The sequence below is a fragment of the Choloepus didactylus genome, chromosome X (assembly GCF_015220235.1).
Source record: "Choloepus didactylus isolate mChoDid1 chromosome X, mChoDid1.pri, whole genome shotgun sequence".
Taxonomy (NCBI): Eukaryota; Metazoa; Chordata; class Mammalia; order Pilosa; family Megalonychidae; genus Choloepus; species Choloepus didactylus.
This window is the reverse complement of record NC_051334.1, coordinates 116,940,545-116,953,621: the sequence shown is the minus strand read 5'-3', so window position 1 is coordinate 116,953,621 and position 13,077 is coordinate 116,940,545. Positions and strand designations below refer to the sequence as shown.

General features: G+C 44.4%; 1 long non-coding RNA gene and 1 pseudogene across 1 annotated transcript in view; one reads left to right on the top strand and one right to left on the bottom strand.

The window, feature by feature from the left end:
• LOC119523093 overlaps positions 1 to 13,077 on the bottom strand; it is a 164,071-nt gene that overhangs the window by 51,534 nt on the left and 99,460 nt on the right. The window contains exon 2 of the long non-coding RNA XR_005214590.1: positions 194 to 333. This is a non-coding gene — a long non-coding RNA (uncharacterized LOC119523093). The remainder of the gene's footprint in view (positions 1 to 193; positions 334 to 13,077) is intronic.
• Positions 9,704 to 12,258, top strand: LOC119523089 (annotated as a pseudogene).

The following is a 13,077-nucleotide window of genomic DNA, read 5'->3' as shown; positions in this document are numbered from 1 at the left end:
AGGTTCCCAGAGGTCTTTAGAAGGAGAATACCATTTCTGTGTGGTTGGCCTTTTGTCTCCCCAAACCTGACACAACCCAGTGAATATACAGTAAAGCATAATGAATGCCTTTTATTGATTGCCCAAGATTTAAAGATCTATCTTTTATCCATTGTGTTTCAGAGGTGAGGTCAATACATTGGGAGTGACTTACCCAAGGACAGTCATTGTTGATGGTTCTGTTACTGGAAATAAAAAGAGGTTTCCTGATTTCAGTAGTCTGTCCAGACAGAAGCAGCATCACGATGCCTTGTGTTTCTGTGTCTCATATACCTCTGTTTCCCAGATGTTCGTCTACAAGATAAAAGGTCAGAAGAGCAACTGATGGTGCAATGTGTTCCTTTTCCTACCCCATAATCTGTTGATCTGGTGTCACTGAAACTATCACATATAGTATGAGCTTGTTATGCTTCTTATTACATTTCCAAATAATAACTGATAGCTTTGCAAATTTTTATTGCAAAGTCAGATCTTTTATGGAAGGTTAACATGAGGTTGGAAGGAACTAGCATTTGTTGAAGACCTATATGCCAGATGCTTTATATAGCTCTTTTTGTTTAGAATTCACAATAATCCCATGATGCAGGTAATATTCCCATTTTCCAGAGGAGAAAACCAAGGCTCATAAGAGTTTTAGGAACTTTTCCAAGTTCACACAACTAGTTAGTGGCAAAGCTTGAATTTTTGTACTTGATCTCCATAGTAAATAATGGAACTGGTTGTTATATGGTGACCATGTGATGTCACACACATATTGGAACTCCACAACACCTATTGATTAGGATGATAATGGAGATGAAATATCTCCCCTTAGGTTTAGAGGCCCGAGTTGTGAAAGTCACATAAATTTGGTGCTAGAGCAAAAAGTCAGAGTCTTGTATAGGCCAGGTTTTAGGTACCAGGTTGAAATGCTACCTTATACATATATTAAAAGCCAGTCAAAACCTGGGTGAGTGGAAGAACATTCCTGTTCAGCCAGATTTCTGTTTGGGGACCAATGCCACACTGTTTTGATTATTATTAGAAGCGCTCATGTTTAAGAACTAGAACACTTTTATCATTACTTTTTATTAATTTCTTGCTTTTTCTTGGCAATTTGTTCTATTCAAGGGAATTTTGAAAGAAAATTCACCGAACTTCCAAATTGGGTGGAAGCAGTGGTTAGAATTCACAGCTCTGCAAGACTGAGTCATCCCATCCAGGAATCTGGCCTCCTAATGTTTAAACATCCAACATGCACTTATCTTGAAATCAAAATTTATGTTAGATTTTCAGTAACTGCTAAAAATAATCAGCCTAAGACCATGGTTCCTTTTTTTAAATCCTTTCTATATAAGAAAATTTGTTAATGATCTATAGTGATGATGAAACAGGAAAAGGCAGGGGGACAACATGATCATATATAATGTTTTGGAAAGATCAGCCTGTTAGAGAAGAGCAAGACTTGAGGTAGCAAAACCAGAAAGTGACCTGTTAAAGTAGACCAGGAGAGACGAGTTGATTGCCTGAAAAAGGATAGCAGGAGTGGAAATGGGAAGTGGAAGGGTCCAGAGGTATTTAGAAGAGGAGGTCAAGATTACTTGGTGACACCTACAACTGCTCTAATAAAAAAAATGAGGAAAAAAGAATTGTTAACAGGGAGGGAGAGGGAGTCAGGAATGATTCCCAGATTTCTTGCTTGGAAAACTGTGGATTCTGGGGCCCTCTATTAAGACATGGGAAACAAAAAAAGGGGGAAGTTTGGTGTGTGGAGAAAGGAGGGGCACGATGGTGAAATTACTTGGAAACATACTGCATTTGAGGTTGTTCAGGGACATCTGAGTGGATATGTTCAATAATTAGTTAAAATGAGTCTGAATCAAGTTGATACTAAAGTTCATATGAAGAAACAAGCATGCAAGAATCTACAGGAAAAAAGATGAAAAAGAAAAACTGGTGAGGGGACTAGCCCTACCAGATATTAGACTTATAATTTCTCTGTAATTAAAACTGGTGCATGAATAGCAAACAGACCAAAGGAGTAGATTAGAAAGCCCAGAACCTTTCCCAAATACATATAGAAATTTAGTATGTAAAAAAGGTGGCATCTCAAATCAATGGGACAAAGATGGACTTTTAATAAATAATGCTGGAACAACTGATTAACCACTTGAAAGAAAAAGAAAAAAATTAGATCCATACTTTACACATACCCAAGTATAAACTCTAAATATAAAAAAAAAAAAACCAATATGAGTACTAGAAGGAAACATGGGTAAATTCCTCTTTAACCTCAATGTAGGAAAAGATTTTTTTTTACATGCACAGACATTTTATTTTTATTTAATTGTGGTAAAATACATAAAAATCATTCTAACCATTTTTAAGTGAACGGACATTTAAGTACACTGACAATGTTGTTTAACTTAAACCACTAATCTGGTTGCAGAACATTTTCATCGTCTCAAACAGAAATGCCCATTTAGCAACAACTCCTGCTCCCTCCACCCCCACCCTGGGAGCAGCTATTCTGCTTTCTACGGGGGCTCCTGGGCAATCTCTGCAGATATGCTTGTTCTAAGCACTTCAGATAATAGAAATCACACAGTATTTGTCCTTTTCACATCTGGCTTATTTCACTCGACGTGATGTCTTCAGGGTTCATCCACACTGTTGCATGTACCAACACGTCACTTCTTTTTAGGGCTGAATAATATTCCACTGTATGGATGGACCATATTCTTTTATCCATTCATCCATGGATAGACTTGGTTTGCTTCCACCCTTTGGGCTATTGTGAATAATGCTGCAATGAACATCAGAATGCAGATATCTGTTCTAGTCTGTGCTTTCAGTTCTTTTGGGTACATACCTCGGAATGGAGTTTCCAGGTCATATGGTAATTCTATGTTGAAATTTTTGAGGAACTGCCAAGCTGTTTTCTACAGCAGCTGCATCATTTTACATTCCCACCAAGGTATGAAGATTTCTGTTTCTCTGCATACTTGCCAACATGCTCTTTTTTCTTTCTCTTTCTCTCTCTCTCTCTCTCTCTCTCTCTCTCTCTCTCTCAGCCCTCCTAGTGGGTATGAGCAAATGGCATCTCACTAAAATTTTAATTTACACTTCTTTAATGGTTTAATACTTATTGGTCATTTTGTGTGGCTTCTTTGGAGAAATGTCTTTTCAAGTCTTTTGCCCATCTTTTAATTAGGTTGTCTTTTTAATGTTAAACTGTAGTAGTTCTTTATATATTCTAAATATTAAATCCTTACCAGATAGATGCCTTCCAAATATCTTCTCCCATTCTGTAGGTTGTCTTTTCACTTTCTTGATAATGTGCTCTGATGCATAAAAGGTTTAAATTTTGATGAGGTCCCATTTATCAATTTTTTTCATTTACTGCTTGTGTTTTTGGTATAAAATTTAAGAATCCATTGCTTAATACAAGGTCCTGAAGATATTTCCCTATGTTTTCTTGTAAGAATTTTATAGTATTAGCTCTTATATTTAAGTTGCTGATTCTTTTTTTTTTATTAGAGAAGTTGTAGGTTTACAGAAAAATCATACATAAAATACAGAATTTCCATATATAACCCTATTATTAAAACCTTGCATTGGTGTGGTACATCTGTTACCATTTTTACAGTTGCTGATTCATTTTGAGTTAATGTTTGTATATGGTGAGAAGTAGAAGCCCAAATTCATTCTTTTGCAGGTGATTTCCAGTTGTCCCAGAACCATTTGTTGAAGAGACTGTTCTTTCCCCATTGAATGGATTTGGCACCCTTGTTGAAAATCAAGTGGCCATAAACGTGTGGATTTAACTCTGGACTCTCAGTTCTATTCCAGTGGTGTATAAGTCTATCCTTATGCCAGTTACCACAGTTTTAATTACTGTGGCTTTGCAGTGAAGTTTTGAAATTAGGAAGTGTGAGTCCTTCAAACTTTCTTTTTCAAAACTGTTTTGGCTATTTCATATGAATCAGCTTTTCCATTTCTGAAACAAACAAACAAACAAAACAAAAAAACAGGCAGCTGGAATTTTTACAGGGATTTAACTGAATTTGTAGATCACTTTAGTAGCACTTAAGTAGCACTGACACCTCCTTAATAATATCTAGTCTTCCAATCTATAAATACAAGTGTCTTTCCACTTATTTAGGTCTTCCTTAATTTCTTTCAGCAGTTTTATAGTTTTCAGTGTACAAGTCTTTCACCTCCTCGGTGAAATTTATTCCTAGGTGTTTTATTCTTTTAGATGCTATTGTAAACAGAATTGTTTTCTTAATTTCCTTTTCAGACTGTTCATTACTGGAATGTAGAAACCCAACTGCTCCTGCATGTTTATCTTTGCTGTATTCGTTTATTAGCTTTAGTTGTTTTCTTGTGAATTCTTTGGAATTTTCTATGCAGAAGATCTTATCATCTGTGAATAAGGATAGTTATGCTTCTTCCTTTCCAATTTGGACGCCTTCTATTTTTTTGTCTTGCCGACTGCTCTGGCTGGAGCTTCCAGCACAATGCTGAACTGACTGTGCTGACAGGAGGCATCCTTGTCTTGTTACTGGTCTTTGGGGAAAACTTTCACGGTCTTGTACTATTGAGTACGGTATTTGCTGTGGGTTTTTCATAAATGCCCTTTATCGTGTTCAGGAATTTCTCTTGTATTCCTGGTTTTCTGAGAGTTTTTATCATGAAAGGATATTGAATTTTGTCAAATACCTTTTCTACATTAATTGAGATGATCATGTGGCTTTTTTCCTTCATTCTATTAATGTGGTGTATTACATAGATTTTCTTATGTTGAAACACCTTTGCATTCCTGAAATAAATCCCACTTGGTCATGGTGCACCATCATTTTACTGCTGAGTTTTGACAATTTTGCTACATTCTAGATACCAGCTGTTTCTCAGATGGGTGGCTGGAAAATTTTTTCTCCCAGGTTTCTTTTCATATTCTTTACAGGGTCCCTTGCAAAACAAAAGCTGTTAATTTTGCTGAGGTCCAATTCACCAATGACCCTTGCACAGAGCTTTTGGTGTCAAATAAAAAATGTGACCTGGCACTAAAATCCCAAAGATTTTCTGTTTTTTTTTCCTAGAAGTTTTATAGTCTTACATTTGACACTTCAGTCAGTGATCCATTTTGAGGTCATTCCTGCATAAGGGTGGCGTCATTTGTGGAGCAGGCCTCCTGCCCCTACTGAACTGCTTGTGCACCGTGGTCAAAAACCAGCACGCAGGCGTTTCTGGGTTCTCCGCACCATCCCACTGACCTGTGTTTCTGACCTTTGCAAATCCCACAGTCTCGATGACTGCAGTTTTAGAGGAGGCTTTGGAATCAGGTAGACTGATTCCTACCACTTGATTCTTTTTTTTTTTCTTTTCTAGTTTGAATGCACAATGCCATTAATTTACTTGTTAAATCGCAAGCTGCAAGTACAACACAACCAATGCACAACAGCCAGGTCAAGGGCACACAATATATTTAAAGGTAAAGGATACCAGAGTCTGGAAAGTCTGTCGGCTTGAAGGCTAGGAAAAAGCAGGCAGTCCTTTTCACCAGGGGTTTCTGCAGCCAGGTCTGATACTGAGTTAGGCAATGTTTCCAAAGCCGCCTGTGGGAGGCGCTGGTCTGGTTGCAGTGCAGCCCTTCTCTGAGGAAAACATAGATGGTGCCCAGAACACCTCTGTCGGCCGGGAAGGCACTGCTGGTCCTTTGCTCCAGGATTGCATTGCTTTCAGCTTCTGATTCCAGTGGCTTTCTCTTTAAGCATCTGTTGGTTCGCACTTAGCTTCTCCAGGGCAAACGCTGGGCGTCATCTCGTAGCTTAGCATCTCCAAATGTCTGGGTCTGTTTCAGCCCCTCTACCACTTGATTCTTCATTTTAGTGTTTTAGCTATTCTAGTTCCTTTGCCTTTCCACATAAATTTAGAATAAGCTTGTCTATATCTACAGAAAACATTGTTGGGGTTTCAATAGGACTGCTTTGGACCTATAGATGAATCTGGGGAGAATTATAAAGCAATACTTATATAAGGGGATGACTGGCGTGCTCAGAGAACACCTGTGGGACACCTGTCAGGAGCCAGAACAACAGGCATGGAGCCCACCAAGCAGAGGGTCAGCAGCAGGCCAGGCTAGGCCAGGGCAGGCAGTCAAGAGAAGGCTGGGAAGGGTGGTCAGAGGAGGCACATTTCAGGAAGGAAGCAAGAGTCAGCAGCACCAGATACTACAGAGGTCAAGAGACTGAGGACCAGCCTTGGATCTGGCAGTCACTAGGGGCTCCTTGAGACCCTGATGAGAGCACACCAGCAGAGGATAAGAGCAGCCGACAGGCAGAGAGGGAGGCCCTTGGCTGGGGGACAGGTGGCTGGGAGGGGCAGCAGCGCGTGCATCCTGCTGCTGCAGTGAGTCTGGCCAGGGGTGAGGAGGTAAGCGGAGATGGAATGATAAGAGAAGTTGTTTCCAAAGGGAATGTGCACAAGATGGACTCAGCATGTCCGCAATCTGAGGGGCAGAACCAGCATAGAAATATACAGGTGAGAGAGAAGACACCTCTCAGGGCAAGGACACTAGATTGGAGGGAAGTAGGGAGGGAGGACGGGATGGGAGGGGGAGGGAGGGGAGCACAGTGATGGGGGTCACATCTGGACAAGAAGTCAACTTCTTCCCAAGTCTGGACAATTGGGACCATCCCAGCAGGGCACACCCCGGATGAGGCAGGCCCCAGGTGGGTGAGGGTGCCATGGAGAGAAGGATCCCAGAGGATAAAGGCTGCAGGGCCTCCGCCCGCCACTGCCTCTGCTCTCCCTGCTGCGCCCAGCCCAGGAGTCCAAGCTCATCACCGATGGCACCTCTGCCACCCACAACCCTAACTGGTTTTGTTACTGGGGAGTGCTTGGTTACACAATTAGTACATATTCACTATTTCTTTGGAAAATACCTAAAAACCATAATGAATTAAACTTAAAAAGCCAGCCATAATCTCACTTGTTAGGTAAAGATAGCCTGTTTGATTTTGTTGTATATTCTTCAAGGGTGTTACAAACATATAATTATTTAGTAAGCATTTTTATATTACACAAATTGTTTTGAGCCCTCAGCCGACAGCATGTCCTCTGATGGTGCGTTGGCTCCGTTGTAAGCCTGCCCCAGTACATCAGCCGCCGGCCCTCCTGCCGTGCCTTCAAGCTGCTTCCAACGTGTTCTGTTCTAACTAACATATCTCTGCACTCTCTGCACTCTGTTTCTGGGGGAACTGGGATTGCCAGGCCAAAGGCTGTAAGTCTACTGATACCTTTGGCCAAACTGCCTTTGAAAGAACTTGGCCTTTTGAATTTTAACTGCTCCACAACTCTCCTCTGGCCACCCAAAAGAGAATTGTCGCCAAAATAAATCTCAGGCAAAACGTGTAGGCAGACACAAGTGTGCCGCGGCAGCCGCCTAAAGCCAGGACCCACTGTCTGGAGAGCAAACACACTGCCCACCTGGCCACTGCTCTGCCTGGGGCCGCCTTGTCAGGGACGGATGCCCACCACCCTGAGGCTGGGCCATCCCTGCTGATGGATGGAGCAGCTCCCAAGATTCCTCTGTCCCTGACACCTTCAGGCCGCTGGAGGCGAGGCCCCCTGGCTAGACCATGGGGGCAGTGGGAGAACTGGAGCACCGAGACCACTCCTGGCCCATGTGACCTTTAACCTCTCCCAGCCCCAGATGCCCAGTCTACGCAGGGGACACACCCCTCAGCTCAGAGGGCTGCTCTGAGGAGCCAGTGAGATGGGGCAGCCCTCGAGGGGGGCGGGGCGCCTTTTTTCCTTCCGGGTGTTCCTCTTGGTCTTGCAGGGCCGCCTCTTATTTCCATTTACCCCAACCTGCTGTTCCCCCGTGTATCCACTGACGTCTGAGGCTGGGTAAAACACTGATACTTAAGAGAGGGTCCCTGAAGATCCAGACACAACAGCAAAACCAAACTGTGAACAAACATGTCTAGGACCTGGAGAAATGCAGATGAGTTCCAAATCAACCCAGTTTAACTTAAACACCCCTTCATAAGGAGTTATTTCAGGGCCTCGGACAACATAGTGCCACTCGAGAATGTTGGAAGGCAGGGGCTCGTTACAGATGTAAGGCACAGGGTCTTTCTTGATGCGGAGGTAGTTCTGCTTCAGCCTCTGGGTGGCGGTTGTCGGCGCGCTTTTACTGCTGTTGCTGCTCATCTCTCCCCGTCGCCGCGCGTGGGCCGCCGCTGCCGCCGAGCCCAGGCTCGCCGTGGCCGAGGCCCGAGCAGGCTGCGGAGAGCCGGGCCCGCGCCGGAGAAAGCCGCCGCCGTGCCGGGACCCGGCCCACCGCCCCCGCCGCAGCGCCGCCGCCGCCTCCAGGAAAAGATTTTATAAATATGAATCAAAATTTGGAGGCAATAAAAGAAAAGTTTGATAAAATTGACCACAATTTTTTTGGTGCGTGGCAAAAATAGTAAAAAAAACAACTGTCAAACTGAAAACGAAAATTGCAACATATACAGCAAAGACCTAATATAGTTCATATATAAAGAACACTTGAAAAATGAGGGGGAAAGGACCAACAACCCAATAGGAAAATGTGGAAAAGACATAGACAATTCACAAAGAAAGACATTCAAATTGTCCTTAAACATAATTAGAGAAATGCAAAGTAAAACAACATTGAGATACTACTCACCTATATCATGTTAGTGACAATTTCCAAGCCTATCATACATTGTCTTAGTTTGCCATGCTGCTAAGACATATCACACACTGCTTGACTTAAAAATAGGAGTTTATTGTCTCATGGTTTTGGATGCTAGAAGTCCAAAATCAAGGCATGGGCTAGGCCATGCTTTCTCCCTGAAGTCTGTAACATTCTGGTGCTGGTTTGCTGCAATCCTTGGGGCTCCTTGGTTTACATCCCTCTCACCCATCATATGGTGATGTCCTTGATATCCTGTGTTTCTCTGAGTTCTGGATTTCTATAAATCTGCCAGTAATAAAGATCAAGGCCCACCCTAATCCAGTTCAGCCACTCCTAAATTAGGATCTTAGAAGATCTTGTTCACAAATAATTCCACGAAGGTTCCTATTTACAAATGGACATATTTTTTTTCAATTCAGTTCTATTGGGATATATTCACATACCCTACAATCATTCACAGTGTACAATCAGTTGTTCACAGTACCAACATATAGTTGTACATTCATCACCAAAATCAATTTTGAACATTTTTATTACTGAAAAAAAAATAAAGAATAAGAATATAAGAAAAACACCCAAAACATCCCATCCCCCACCCCCTGTATTATTCATTTAATTTTTGTTCCCATTTTTCTACTCATCTGTCCATACACTGGATAGAGGGGGTGTGAGCCACAAGGTTTTCACAATCACACAGTCACACCATGTAAGCTGCATAGTTATACAATCGCAAGTGGATACATTTTAAGAACAAGACTTTGGGGGGGGGGTACATAATTCAACCTACCAAACCTATTATGTTGGAAAGAGTGCGGGAAAACAAGCACTCTTCTATATTGCTGGTGGGAATGTAAAAACGGGTCTGAGGTTCAAGGGAGGTGCATAGTCTGGAGCCTTAGATTCTTAAGTCTTCCATGCTTAGAGGAATGTGCTTAGATCATGCAGGGAGAAACAATGTGTGGCCTGAGACGAGGCATCCCGGAACAGAATCCCAAGGAAAACTGCCACTCAAGATGGCAGCGCAGCTCCCTAGCAGGCACCACCCAGGGGTTCTGGAGTCTGGCAGAGCTGCTCTTGAAAAGCGGGCTGTGGACCTCAGGAGCTGAGCGCGCACTTGGCTGAGTCAGGTACCTTCCCTGTGCCTCAGCTGTCACACCTGGCGATGACGGGCATCTGAGAGGGATGCTAGACCGAGGACCTGACACGCGCCAGGTAAAGCGCCCTGAGTTAGGAAGCCTCCCCCTCTTCCTCTTCTCGGTTCGCCTACCCTGTCCCCACCTTCTGGTCTCCTATCTGGGGTTGGGGGACCGGAGGCAAAGCTCCGGGTGACGCACGGCGCTCACGTGCCCTGCCGGGCGCCGACGTGGGCACCAGAGTTTCTGAGCCCGCCCGCGGTACCCTCGCGTCGCCAGTGTGTAACCAGCGGCGAAGAGCGGGCTTCGGCGAGCCGGAGGAGCCGCCGTCCTGCCTCTGGCCCCACAGGTCAGTGTGACCGTGGGCGCCACCCGCCATCCCTGGGCTGGGGTGGAGGAGAGTGAGGGGAGTGGGATCCGGGGGCAGCAGGGAGGGCGGTAGGGGAGCATACGAGGGCAAGTGGGGGAGGGAGGACCTTTCAGTGGGACTGGCCCGCCTTCTCGACACCCCATCCTTTGCTCCCCCAACCATTTTAGAGCCGAAAACGGTGGTGGTGGGGAGCCACCCGCAGTGAGATAGTGAAAAGTAGGCATATTCTGGAAATAACCCTGCTCTCGCACTCCACGCTGAGGAGGAAATACTGACCTTCGGTGGGGGTCTCTGGGGAAGAGGGACCCAGAGGTCCAGACACAGTTTGGAGAGCATCTTGGTCTGGCACCCGGGGCCTGAAAACAATTGGCAGCTGTGGGGATGGGGTGGGGGAGTGAGCAGAGGAGATGGGGGAAGGAAACTTTGGATGAAGAGGACCCGGATTCAGGAAAGGGACTTGTGACCTTGTGTGTCCACTGAGTGCCCAGTCCCTGCTCCTGTCTCCTATCTGCAGGCCTGCACATCTGTTGTTCCCAGCACCCTGTGAGGTTAGAAAAAGAGGAGGAACTTGCTCAGAATCCTTGAGGTCTGTGGGGAGGCAGGGAGTGGTGGTTCATGTGGAAGGCAAGAGATGGGAAGAATTTGGGGGCCCCATGCCCACCTTCCCAACACATACACCACACACCTTCCCACGCTGAGAGTAGAGATGGTTTCACGGCCTGCCAGGGAATGGAAGGTTCACAGGAATGCGAGGAATGGTGGGGGGTAAGGGAAGGACAGAAAGCACACTTAAAAGCCCAGCCAGGAAATGTATATGTGAATTATATTGTTTGTTCAAGGATGTGTGCAGCTTGCTCTCATATGTTCAGAAGACAAAGCAATAGATGATGGATGATAGGAGGGAGGGAAGGAAAGAAATGGTGTGACAGGATGTTAAAGTTGGTGGATCGGGGTATCAGGGGAGGTGGGTCGGGTTATGCTGGAGTTCTGTGTATGGGGTTTGTAATGTTTTTGCAACTGTTCCTGTAAGTTTGAATTTATTTCAAAATAAAATTAAAAAAAAAAAAAAGCCCAGCCAGGTTAGGGGGAAATCCTAACTAGGGGGGGAGATGCCAGTACCTGTGTTCCACCTCCCATGCCCCTGAGTCGCCCTTGTCTCCTCTCCCCCCACCCATTCCCTGACAGGATAAGGAGGGAACATGGAAAAACTCAACGATGAAAATGAAAGAAAGCTGGAAAACGAGGGAAAACCAGAAGATGAAGTAGAGCCTGAAGATGAAGGAAAGTCAGAGGAGGAAGAAAAGCTGGAAGTGGAGGGGAAGCCAGATAATGGGGGCCAATCAGAAGATGAGGGAAAGCAAGAAAAGCAGGGAAAGCCAGAAGATGCAGGAAAACCACAAGGAGATGGCAAGCTGAAACCTGAGGGAAAGCTAGAGAGCTAGCCATGGGCCGCTGCAAAGCGCCCGGCTGAAGATTATGTGCCCAGGAAAGCAAAAAGAAAAACGGACAGGGACGGATGATTCCCCCAATGACTATCATGAGGACTTACAGGAAAGGCATTTGAGCAATGAGGAGATGGGAGAATGTGGTGATATGTCAAGGGCTCAGGAAGCGCTAAGGAAAAAACAGAAAATGGGTGGTTTTCACTGGATGCAAAAAGATATACAGGATCCTTTCTCCCCAAGGGGTCAAAGGGGAGTCAGAGGAGTGAGGGGTGGAGGTAGGGGCCAAAGGGGCTTACATGGTATCTTGTACCTTTAATACCTTTGGCCTTTAATTTTGCTTTCTCTAATGAGAACATTGCCAGCCTTGCTTTCCCTGGTAGGTATTTGACAGGCTCTGTGCTTTAACCTTATGCTGATATTTAAGCCTTAGGTGTCACTCTCATTACCAGCAGCCTTTGACCCAAATGCAGCACTCTGTTTCATTAGGGGATCTTCACCCATGTATATGCACGAGATGTTCATGGTACACTTAAAATAATATTTTATAAAAACACTTTCAGAACCTTATATACAGTATCAGCCCATTTTTGTAAAATATATAAATATATTGGCATAATCTATGCACAGAGAAAACTCTGAAAGTTGGTACACTAAAGAGTAGACAATGGTTATTCCTGCATGGTGGCCAAAAGTAGGTCTCACTTGTATCCAAAAATGAGTCCAATCACCTGATAGGTGTCTCTGTGTGCCACTCCTCTGCTAGTGTTTTCCCTGGTCTTCCCCTATGAATAACCATGTCAGGTGGGCACTGCTGCCCCTTCTCCTGGGCGCTCTACTATCCTTTGGTTCTCAACATGTGCAACTCTTTTTTTCCTTTGCTCATTTATCTCCACTTTTTTCCTAAAGGATATGGATTATGTTTAGCATTTCAAAAAATAAAAACAGAAAGCAACACATAATAAGCCACTGAATTGTTCAGTGAGCTTATGAGGGCAATGAAGACACTTAAAATTCTAGTTGTCAAAACGTAAAATCATTGGTAAAACCCACATTACCTCTGGGACATATAGCTATAGGAATCAACCTGGGAGTCATTACAGCTCCATTGCTATAAGGATCACCTTGTCATCTGTGAAATGGGATTAATACTTGCCTCACAGGAATGCCAGGTGGATCAGATGAGGTATTATGTGTGTGAGCTGGGCTGGACTGGTTCTTCTGCAGCAGCAGGACCCTGGATCCTATCAGATACTTGGGAGGGCTGAAGGTAGTTCTCACCTGTGCCCAGGAAGAAGTCCAGGCGCCTAAGAAAAGGGTGCTGCCCTTCTCTGAGTACTATCACATCTGCCCATTACTGCCATATCTGCTGGGCACTCCTGCTGTGCCCTGTACCCT